The 12,166-nt window shown below is 47.7% G+C and overlaps 1 long non-coding RNA gene across 1 annotated transcript; it reads left to right on the top strand.

The window, feature by feature from the left end:
• Positions 1-14: 14 nt before the first annotated feature.
• On the top strand, positions 15-11,067 carry LOC132222093 (uncharacterized). The gene is made up of 3 exons (XR_009450152.1): positions 15-320; positions 9,368-9,508; positions 9,820-11,067. It is a non-coding gene; the product is annotated as an uncharacterized LOC132222093 (long non-coding RNA).
• Positions 11,068-12,166: the final 1,099 nt, after the last annotated feature.

Genomic DNA, 12,166 nt, shown 5'->3' with positions numbered 1-12,166 from the left:
GAACCAACCGGCGCCCTCGGCCCCGCCCTCCAGCGCTCCTATTGGTCCGGAGGGTAAACGCCTTTCACTTCTACATTCTGATTGGTTGATGGTTTTTTGTCCCTCCCCTCGGGCGGGAAGAAGTTCGGGATTCGGCGCGTGATGGGGGCGCGTCCGAGTCCCGCGGCGTTTGAGCGCGAGCGATGAACCGTTGCTTCGTTGCCAGGCCGACAGGACGCGGAGGGAGGAAGCTCAAGCCTCTCTACGGCGGTCTTAGCGCCCCGTCCACCGCACGGAATCAGTTTTCCCCCCTCCCGGCCGTGCGTGGTCGGCGGCAGCAGGTGGGTTCTCGATGCGGAGTCGTGACCCCGATCCCGCCTCCGCGCTCAGCCCGTCCACCGAGTCTGCCACGCGGGCTCCGTGTGAAGGCTCGGACGCGCGTGGAGGCCTTTCCGCGGCCCTGTTTCCTCTTACTCTCCCTTCGTCCCAGGGCACATCCCATATATGGGAATAATTTTTATAACATTATTTTAAATAGTAGCAAAGTGTTCCAATATGCAAAGATCTTAGTTGTTGTTGTCGTTGTTTATCCTCACCAGAGGATATTTTTTCCCATTGCTTTTGAGAGGGAGAGAGAGAGAGAGAATATATCACTGGTTGCCTCCTGCACACATCCCGACCCGGAGTGGGGAGCGAACCCACACCCCAGATGCAGGCCCTGGACCAGGAATCGAACCCGCGCCCCTTCAGGGCATACGCCGGCGCTCTAACCACTGAACACACCGCTCCGGGCAGGATCTTAGTTTATTAGTTTCCTGTTTCTGGACATTTGGTAATTTTCTATTATTTTGCTACTATAAACAAGCTAAGTTAATGTTATTAGTTCATTCTCTGGAACCATTCACCATTACTTTTCTACTATACATTCCCTGAAGTATGATTCCTGGTATAATGAGTTTGCTCCTTTTAAGGATTTTGATATTTGTGGCCAGATTGCTTTCAAGAATGATTGTATGAAACTTACCAGCAGTGTGGGACAGGGTCCAAGTCCCTTCTCTATAAGCATCAAATGCCGCGTCAGGTCAGTCATACTTCTGCACTATCCCATAGGACATCTCCTGGAATATTTTGCAGGTACATCCAATGCCTTTTCTCTCTGCTTTCCTAACTCATACATTGATGCCCAACTTTGAAATCTCACAGTTATTCTCCAATTATCTCTTACATCTCATTAAAAAAAAAGATATCAGTCATTTAGAATGTCTTCTGCTCTTTCCATCTCACGGTCACGTGTACACTTCTTTTTCCTCAGCTGTCTTCCATCCCTTCAGCACCCTGATCCTTAAGTTTTTCCTTTCTACTGCTCCCGGAGGTTGTTTTTTTTTTTTCCCTAAAACAACCTGTTCATTCACTCCCCTGATTAAAAGTCTTCAGTGGTTTTCAATGAATAAAAAATAAAAGTGCAGTTTTCTGTGTCAACAAGCGTCTTTGGCAATGATAGACCACAGAGAGGAACGTTTAACATGCATACTCGATTGAAATGGAATTTTAATATTTTCTTTAAAAAAGTTAACTGAATTCTTCAAACCACACCTTTACCATGTTAGCTTGTGGCTAACAAGGAAATAAGGGAAAACAATTTTATTTGAAAATAAGAGATTTCATTTCACCAAACCTGAATGATCACTATTTTTTAATTACTATCTAGTGTTTGTTTTGTGTAAGCAAAAAGATGTTATAAACCCTTAAAGCCCATTTGATAATTTTTTGTTATAGTCATTTTTCACCCCATTTCACCTTCCCATCGCAAGAAAATAGCGGATAGAAAGTTAGGAGGGCTTCTATTTCCAGATGTTTGGAAGCATTATCAGCAATAAAATCAGGAAAGATATGTTATTCTTGGAACAGTATTCCTCCATTTCACTAGCATAACAATTCAGGAGGGCATCTGAAGAGAAGCTGAGACATCCATGGCTTTTTAAAAATATATATACTTTTATTGATTTCAGAGAGGAAGGGAGAGGGAACAGAGAAATAGAAACAGCGATGAGAGAGAATCATTGATCGGTGACTCCTGCACAACCCCTACTGGGGATCGAGCCCAAAACCTAGGCATGTGCCCTGACTGGGAATTGAACCGTGACCTCCTGGTTCATAGGTCAACACTCAACTACTGAGCCACACTGGCCAGGCTCCATTACTTTTTATTGCTCCTATAGTACACTTGCAGTGTGTACTTATTGATATGCTTGAAGGCCCTGGGGTTCTCACGGTGCCAGATCACAAAGGTTTCCATTTGTAGCCTGCAACATTGCCCCCAAGCAAGAATGTTATCCTGTCCTTAAAAGCCTTGAAACCTGGCATTGACGTGGCCTCCATGTGGATGAAAGTCCTTCCAGGCAATTCATTTCTAGAATAGGGAGGTTTCATCCATACTAAATATTTTCGCTGGCAAGTAATTTCCTTCTATAATCAAGCTTGCCCAGAGTTTCCAAAAATTCTTCAGCTGCCTTAACAGCGCAACTGCAGACTCCTCACTCACATTATGTGATGAGTAATGATTCTTTGATCATTTAAACCACCAAGAGCTGGTAGCAAATTCAACGTTGTAGTTGGGTCCAGCCTTTTCTTTCAACATCACAAACTTTTCGCTTTGACTCTGATCAGTCACGGTGCGGAGAGGGATAGGCCTCCGTGTCAGATCTTCAAACTGGCCCTTAACAGTTTCTCCATGTCTGAAATGGGCCGGGTTTTGCATCTCAAATGGCCTCTGTGATCTAGGGCAGGATGTGTTTGTCTGTAATAATAGGTCTTTTCCTTCGGCTGCGAGGTAAGCAGAGGGGACACTGTCTTTAACCTCACCCTGGCTGCACCTTGGTTTCAGTGGGGAAGAGGCATAGTATTAATTAGACGGAAAGGTCAAGAAACTACAGGCGGGAAGACAACACAGAGGTCACGGTAGCACCACCAGGTGAGACCCAGGAGGGATGCCTGGTGCACCGGGCACCATTTCAAACGCCGGAATCACAGCACTTAAGAGCTGAGTCCCTTTGTTAACAGTGCTGTGACTTAGATGCTCTCTCTCACTCACTCACTGTGGAAAGACTTGAAGAATTGACTTTTTGTTTTTCCCAAGATAGGAAGATATGCGAGAACTCCAGGTCAGGCCTTGGGGAAAGCAAAGTACAGCGTAAGGTGGCAGGGTGGGGTGGGCTGAGGTGGGGGTTGGCGGTGGGGTGGTAGAAGTGACTCGGCCTTCAGGCTTGGTCTAGGAACAGCGTCTTTTCTAATAATTCGGAACCAGCCCTTTAGGCCTTCTCCTAGAAAACTACTTGGGCCTAGGAGCTGGGCAGCTAGAGAGTCACTCAGATTTCCAGAAAATCCCGAAGACAGGGGACCTTTACATTGTGGTGACATTTTCATGCAATCTTGTTTCTTCTACACAAAGTAAAGACATTGGGTTATGTTGCCTCTGTGCCCAGCTCCTCCTGTATTTTACGCGTTTGGTAAAATGGAGATGGAGGAAGAGCTATAGCAGCGGTTCTCAACCTGTGGGTCGTGACCCCTTTGGCGGTCGAACAACCCTTTCGCAGGGGTCGCCTAAGACCATCCTGCATATCAGATATTTACATGACGATTCATAACAGTAGCAACATGACAGTTATGAAGTAGCAACGAAAATAATTTTATGGTTGGGTCACAACACGAGGAACTGTATTTAAAGGGCCAGAGGGTTGAGAACCACTGCCCTAACAGTTCAGTCGAGTTGCTTTTGGGGTTATATACTAGTGCAATCCCTTGACTATTGCCTCCGTCTGTGGTTGCTCTGGTTTACAGAGCAACAGCTCTAACGCTCTCTCAGTGAATCAGAGCTCACGTAACTCGCTTGCTGCTCACTCATCTGAGAAACCAATCTGTTCTGAACCTGAGCCTCCATCTTCAAACGTCACTGTGGAAGACACTGTTCTTGACCTTCCTGCCCACTCCCACACACGCCCAATCCAAGCCCTGCCAGCCGTTAACCATTATCAGGGCACTCCTACGTCCACCCCCACTGCCAAGTTCTTCCTCATCCCAGGCCCACTGTCCTCCCTGGCCCTGTGTGTGACCTTCTCAGAGAGTGGCTCCTGATGGCTGAAGTTTCCAACATTTATTCTCGCTTTCATGGAAAACAAGAAAAATGAAGCGTTTCCTGTCCTCAGCTCAGCCCCACCGCACAGCTTTTTAATTGGGTAGCCCTGGTGAGCACCCACCAAGCTCCGTCTTGGCTGGGGAAAGAGACACAGTGGATCCCACAGTGTCATGTTCGCTGGTGCCAGCCTGCATTCTTCCCGCTGCACTTTCAAAGCAAATTTGTGTAAACTGGAGGCCAGTGTTAAAACCTCATGGGCGTTGTTTCTGGGTTTTCTTGGGTGGGCGAGAGCAGGCAGAGGCCGCAGCTAGGGAGCAGTGTAACCTCCAGGGCCTCTTCTCCAGCATGACTAGCCCGTGTCCCAGCAGCCCGCAGTAGGAAGGGCATGTGAAGAGCATCCACTTGACCGCAGTCACGGATACTGGTTGAGAACTGCTGCCTGGGGGTGCCTTGCAGGAGCCTCCCACCCTGTACTCATCACTTCTAAGTGCGGCGGGTTAGGATTAGAGCTCTGGGCTGTAAGGAAGAGCCGGTGATGGCACAGGGCGTGAGGAAATGGCTCCCGAGCCCTGTCCCCCTTAGGCTGAGACTCGGTCTGGGAAAAGCCTCGGGAGATGGCGTCCTGAAGGAAAGCTTTGGAGGAATCCTTGTGAAGAAGTTAGTTGTCAGTCCCGGCCTTCCCACAATGGAGCCCCTTTCTCCCATGTGAAACGAGTTAAGCTCCTACAGCCGGCAGGTGGTAGGAGGCGAACTAATGAGAAGTGGCGACTCAGAACCCACGTCCGACCCCAAGTGCTCATCCCGTACTTCTCCCACCTGCGGACATGGTCTCCCTGACCTGGTAACTGAGACCCGATTAGAATCTCCCTACCTCCTTTCAGTGTGGTGACATTTTGATTCGGTCTGGCTTCTCATACACAAAGTGGAGACGTTGGGCTACGATGCTTCCATGCCCAACTCCTGTATCTTAACACATTTGGTAAAATGGTGCCTTCAGGGCCATCCGAGGCTAGAAGGTTTGGGGTGCAGTTCAAGGAGGGTGAACAGGGCTAGGTCAGGAGGCTGAAGTGGGCTGGACATGGAGGAGGAGAGGGTGGGTCAGGGTTTCTGGGGTGAGACTCAGGCACCCAGGGGCAGTGTTCTGGGTGTGATCCAGGCTGCTGGAGGGAGCTTGGGTCTAGGTGTCAGAACTTGTTGGCTAGCCCCGTTTCTCCTGCAGGTGTGGGTGTGAGGCAGATTAGATGCCGTGGAGAAGAAACATGACCGTCCTCACACCACACACTTCCTTTCTCCTGGGGGATGGGGCTCTCAGAGAGCCCAGTCCTAGAGGGAGCCTCCGTCTTCTCAGTGACCCAGCTGGACCAGATGGTTCCCCTCTCAGGCCCCCTCCCCGCACCGCCGGGCCAGGGGCTGTGCTCATGCTTTGCAGAAGTGGTTGAAGAGGATACCTTTGAATGCAGGAAACTCGTTGGGAACATTTTTGTTTTCATTTTACCGTTCCCTGTATCTCATGCCCTTACACTGTCCGCCTTCAGGTGAAACAGAAACCCAACTTTCGACTGACTACAAAGGAGCCTCATTTGGCCTCAAATCCATTGCCCTCCTTCTGTAGCAAGAAGGGGTGGGTTACAGGTTTGTGCCTCTGGGCGGGACGGGATGTACTCCGGCCCCCATCTAGGAAAGAGCAGCAGGGCCTTGGGATGGAGCCAGGGCTGGAGGGGAGGAGATGCAGACTCTGGCCCCAGGAGAGGCCTCAGGGGAGGAGGCCTGGGAACCTACTTCCGGGGGCTCAGGTACAGAGGTGGGAGGAAAGAGCAGGTGGCCAGCACATGTTCCTGTACCGTGGGAGACAGAGATGGCCCCAGGTGCCCGAGGCCTGTCTGTGGCCCACACTAAGATCCTGGGGTAACAGGTGTTGGAAAACTAAGAAGCCAGCTGAGGCTTCTGGCTGAATCTGGAAGGTAGGTTCAGGTAGCGACCATTGTAAAGGGGTGACTTGGGGACCAGCTCCTGAACCTCCTCTCAATTCTGGGCTTCACATTCTAGGAGGGATAAGGAGGGACAGTGATCAGGGCGAAAATTCCACAGTAAAAAATCAGAATAGCACATATACAGGGATGGGCAAAAGTAGGCTTCCAGTGGTGAGTACGCAAAACAGAGTTTATTCTTGGATTATTATTAATTACTGTATTACCTTCCATATGAACATCTGTAAACCTACTTTTGCCCCAGCCTGTATGATGTCAACTGTGGTAGCGTTTGTTAACATGAACGTCTGACATGTGTATGGAAATAACCCTGTACAGAGATAGGGAAAAATGTTCACATTGTTTCCCTCCGATTTGAGGGCATAAAGGGGATTTTATTTATTTCTTAATCAATTTGATTTAGTTCCAAAATTTCTGTTACTTTCATTCAGAGAATAAAGTTGGTCAAAGCTACCAGGGCAAACACAGGAGAGAGACCTGGCTTGTATGGAGATTGAGTTCCAGGCCCAGATTTTCATGATCAGTTGCCCCGGTCACGGTCAGGTCACCGTGCAGCAGCATCCGCCCAGACCCAAGGGTCCTTTGCCTGGAGGCATCAGCTGATGCTCTGAGCGCAAACCCTCTGGGACTGACATCCAAGGCTGCTGCCCCCGTCTCACACATTCCACAGGGAAGCCTCCCAGAGGTGGTCCCCCTGGGAATTCCCTCCCGGCAGTGGCACGTCCGCCAGGCCGTGAGGCCCCCTGGTTTCCCTGGGAGCTTTGTTCGTGAACGTGGCCCCTGCCAGGCAGAGGGAGGCTTTTTCTTTCCATGGAGATGACCTTTGGCTTTTCCTTCCTCTCTTCCTATTATCAGCTGACGATTCAGGGTGGAGCTGCTCTAGAGTGCCAGCCCTGGGAACCCTTCTCCAGATTGGGAGTGAGACGTAGGGCAAAGATGGTGGCCACTGAATCAGACAGCTGTAAGCCTTGTTCCCTGGGGGGAAATACTTTCACTCTAAGCACCCCTGGCCTTCAACTGTAAGACAAGGTCAGTTATTTCTACCTGTGAGGTTGTTCAGAGAATTCAGAGAGAACAGGGGACATAACGTGCCCAAAGATGTTTGATGTCAAGTGCCAGAAGCCGGTCCATCCTTGCTGCTTGACACAGTCGCTGCAGGGAAGAATCATTCTTCGCCGACTCCGTCCACACCTTTGGGAACCCCTGGACCTGCTGGGGCAGGACCCCAACAGTCAACTAGGGTCTTAATGTTTGCCGTGGCCCGTGTGTGAGTTTTTGAAGTCCCAACGACCATATCAGATAGACCTCTGAGAGTCCTTGTGTGTACCTAGAGGAACTTGTTTGCCGTCACAGCAGGGAGGTAGCCCCCAGTGTACAGTGAAGATTACGTGAGGAATCGCACGTGTGTGTGGCATGTCTCTGAGTGAACCCACTCAGATAACTGGCTCTAAACTCACTCTCTCCCCAAGACAGGGAAATCTGCCATCACCGCTGCCTGTCTTCCCCCACAGTGACGACTAACCTCCAGGCGGAGGCCAGGAATGTCATCCTGCAAACTTAGAATTAGGGGCTGTCAGTATAGAGGCACCATTCCCTTGTGTCTCTCAGGTTGACCATACTAACCAAGCCACTCATTTTTTCACCCAATACTTTTGATTATCCCATCTGTGCAAGGCAGTACTCTAGTGCTGACGAGAGAGCAGTGAACACAACATGTGAAACTCTTGGCATTCGTATAGCTTTCCTTCTTATGGGGGGGAGAGAGACACTATAAACATCAATAAGGAAAAGCTATAGAATGAAAACTGGGTTAAGTACTCTGGAGAAAAAGCAAGCATGGAAAGTGTATATATATGAGGAAAGCTTCCCTGGTGAGTCAACACTCACTCGATGAAAGGTGGATGGCACAAATGTATTGCACCACCCGGAGGAAGTAAGGTAAAGGCGGGAGACTGATGAACAGCTCATTTCCAGCCCTGCTTCCTTTCCCTCTGTACCCCCTTTCTAGTGACGAATCTAAATACTTACTTCTCTTTCTTCCCATAACGCTCAGTGAAAGTCTCTCCCGCTGTAATTATTTATGGTCTTTGTCTCCCTTGGAAAAAAGTAATGAACAGACCTAAAGTTGAGATCATCCCTTCCCACCACCCGATTTTTCCTGGGCTGTCTCATCCATCCTCAGAGATGGTGCTACACTGGGAGGTCAGACCATAACTTGGGCTCTGATGTGGTGACCTACTTTGTGAGGGGTGTGTAGTACTGCTGGAGGCTATGGTACCCGAAAGGGACTGAGCAACCCACTGATGCACGGCGACCCCAGCTTTGTTATCTCTGAAAGGACATGACATAGATGTGAAGTGAGACATGGTCCACCAGCCAGACATACCACTGGACTGAAGAGGTACACGGGAGAGAGATTCTACACGAGCGTTAATTACTGTCTTACGATGGATCTAATAAAATGAAAGGCGGTGTCTGGGTGGGGGAATGCAAACACAGACAGTGTGTACCCTCTCCTGGGAACATTAGAGAGGATTCAGGTGGTTTGATCTGAAATTTATGATTCTGTGACTCTAGTGGGATGCCTAAGGGCAGGTGATGGGAATAAATAAAGCTGCAACCTCCCACTGGGACCTTCTCAGGAATGGGTTCCAGGGTTTCCCAAGTGCTTCTGCTGGGAATATTCGTAGTGCTCTTCATGGATGAGGGTGAGTCCTGGTGAGGGAGGCAATGAGGGGTGGGAGAGAATGTGCGGGAAAGAAGGAAGGGGTCTCTAAACTTGACTCTTGGGGATGCTGTAGAATGGTTCATGGAGAACTTTTCTTCTTCTCTTCACAGGAGACAGAGTCCTGACCACAAAATGTATGGTTTGCCATCCTTGGATAAATAATGTTGCAGCAAGAGGGGACCTACTTGAGTTCTTGACACACTGTCTCTCTGCCCTCCCTGACTCCTCTAGTGACTAATCTAAATACCTACTTCTCTTTTCTTCCCATAACGCTCAATGAAAGTCTCTCCCGCTCACTCACTGCTCTTGTGTCTTCTTTCTGCCCCAGCCTTGGGTAGGGGTGATATCCTTGACTCCATGAAGAGTCATAACTGTTCCCTACTCAAAAGAGTAAGGACCCTTGGCAGATGTTGGGAAGGCTTTCAACTTATTTTTGTGAGGTTTGCACACCTCAATAAAAATGTGTACGGGTCGGAGAGATTCTGAAGTAGAAACACTTTCCCTGGCACTCTGCTTTAAAGCTTTACTATCTTTCTTTAGGGGTTCGATTTTGCAATGAATGTAATTATTTTGACGGCCAGAAATGCATCCAAGAAATGAAAAATTGCTGGAAGCTTAATATAATGTTTCAAAACAGGAGTTGTCGCACAGATCACTTTTACTTCTATGATCGCCTTACAGGTAAGTGAGGGTTGGAGAGGGACACAAAATATTACCAGTGGTGCCCACAATTCTTGGAGTCAAGGTCTGGATGGAGACTGGGAGAGAATGGGGAGGGTGGGATTCTCCATACACAGACTTGGGGTGAAGACTGTGTGGGAGGCAGATGTCTTTGGCTGATTCTGTTTAAAGAGACATAGATGAGATGCAGACATAGCCCTGGATTCATTCCAGACTACCTACAGAAAACTGACAAGGTTCTGGAGAGAAGTCATTGCTAGGAAGATAGCGAGAGGAAGCAAGGTGATCGTGTTGGCTTTTCTTCTCTTTAGGGAGATACCTGTATCGTTATACATCACTATCATGTGAAACTTGTGAAGAGGGAATGTTCCAGGTATTCCATGATCTCCTGAGAGAAACATACTGCTGTATAGATAATGACAGGTGCAATGACCCTAATGATATACCAGACATTACAAGGGAATATGTGTCTTATGACACAGACAGAATTGTTAAAAAATAAAATAATTAAGTTTTAAACCACATCTCTGAGTAAACTTTGCCCTTCCCCTATCCGATGGCAACATTATCTTACATTTTCTCAAACCCCAGACCCCCACTCTTTCCTCTTAAGCCAGTAGATCTACCTATGGAACCACTATCTTTCCTGTGTCAGTGCTTCCAGTAACAGGAACCCCATCTCTACTTTCTGGTTGGATTCTACTGTCTTCACCACCTGATCGCTCCTGGCAATCTTTACTTGCCCTTCAGTTCTAAAGCAGGGGTCCCCAAACTACGGCCCACGGGCCACATGCAAATACAAATATTGTATTTGTTCTCGTTTTGTTTTTTTACTTCAAAATAAGATGTGTGCAGTGTGCATAGGAATTTGTTCATAGTATTTTTTTTAAACTATAGTCCGGCCCTCCAGCGGTCTGAGGGACAGTGAACTGGCCCCCTGTTTTAAAAATTTGAGGACCCCTGTTCTAAAGTCAGAGTTCTAACATTTCTGGCAAAGGAAACAAACTATTTTTCTGGTAGAGCTCCTGAAGGAAGATCGGGGAAAAGCGACTGGATAGAAATTGGGACAAGAAATCACAGGAGGTTTTAGAAATATCTGGGAGGACAGTAAAAGAGGTATTTGGTGAGGACTGGGAAGGGTTTCTATTAAGCAGGGGCTTGAAAAAGTCAATGTGAAATTAGAAAATTCTGTCTTCTGTGAAAGCAATAGTCAAGTGTACCAAATATGAGAGGCTTCGTGTCTGCCACTATTTGGGGAAACTATGCCAATCACACCTACTTGTGTTCACATACACTTTGATTGCCATGTTTCTGGTCATCTTATCTTGCTCTCATGGCCAAAGCCAAGTATATCAGGATGGGCACTTGGCAGAGGATCGGCCAATTACTCTGCCTCTGGGCTTGTGGGGCATACTCTAGCACTTGTAAAAATCAATTTAAAAATCTTTAACAAAATATCAGCCAATAGCAGATTAAAGGATGATATATAATTGATCAATAATCTTTGTGGAGTAAAAAATCATTGCAAAACTCAGTGGCTTAAAATAATAAGCAATGAGCCCTAGCCGGTTTGGCTCAATGGATAGAGTGTCGTCAGCCTGCAGACTGAAGGGTCCCAGGTTCGCTTCTGGTCAAGGGCACGTGCCCGGGTTGTGGGCCCGATCCCTAGCTGGGGGTGATGATTCTCTCTCATCATTGATGTTTCTCTCTCTCCCTCTCCCTTCCTTTCTGAAATCAATAAAAATATATTTAAAAAATAATAATAATAAGCAATTATTTTCTGTGTCTGGAGAATTCAAATGTTTTATGTAGAGAGTGACTATAGGGTTAAGCCTCCGACTGACCTGTTGACAAAGCCACAAACAAGTCCCAGCTTATAGGGCACAGCCTTCTTAGCATAATTAAGCTTGACCTTATAACACTCCCTAGATCCTATGTGGGTAGTTAATGGACTGTAGGAGGTGCAACAAGTGCTGCCAAAACAAGTGAAGCTCACAAGAACATTGTAACTATGGTGACCACTACCTTGTTTACCTCCAAATATAAAATAAAGCATCAGCTTGCAGTCTGGGTCTCTCTCTCTCTCTCTCTCTCTCTCCCTCTCTCCCTCTCTCCCTCTCTCTCTCTCTCTCTCTCTCTAGCCTCAGCCAGGCACAGGAGATCCACCTAGTAGACCCATCTTATTCTCTTTGTCTTTTCTTTAATCCTTCGCCGCCCCTCCTCAGGCTCACCGAACCCTTGGCTCTGCTGGCCTGGCACAGTTTTACAAGTGCTCACCTGGGCAGTTCTGCTAAACTCAGCCAGAGCAGACTCATTCATACATCTAGTGGATAGCTAGAGTTTGGTTGGTTTAGGCTGGCCTTGAGTAGAGTGACTCAGCTCTGCTCTGCAAGCTTATCTTCTCCTTGGACCAGTGGACTAGCTTAGATATATGTTACTCATGGAACTGGCAGAAGCAAAGAGAGCAAGATCCAAGCTCATTGTACACCAAACTCTGCTTACATTAAGTTTTCTAACACCACAGTGGTCAAAGCAAGTTATATGGTCAATGCTAGAGGTAGCAGACTGGACAGGTCACCCCACCTATAATGTCAATACATTGAAAAATTATAGGTCAAAGGATGTAGACAAAAGGAAAGGTGAAGAATTGGGGCCAGA

The sequence above is a fragment of the Myotis daubentonii genome, chromosome 19, assembly GCF_963259705.1.
Source record: "Myotis daubentonii chromosome 19, mMyoDau2.1, whole genome shotgun sequence".
Lineage (NCBI taxonomy): Eukaryota > Metazoa > Chordata > Mammalia > Chiroptera > Vespertilionidae > Myotis > Myotis daubentonii.
Note: the sequence above shows the minus strand (reverse complement) of the source record. Positions and strands in the feature narration are given on the sequence as shown.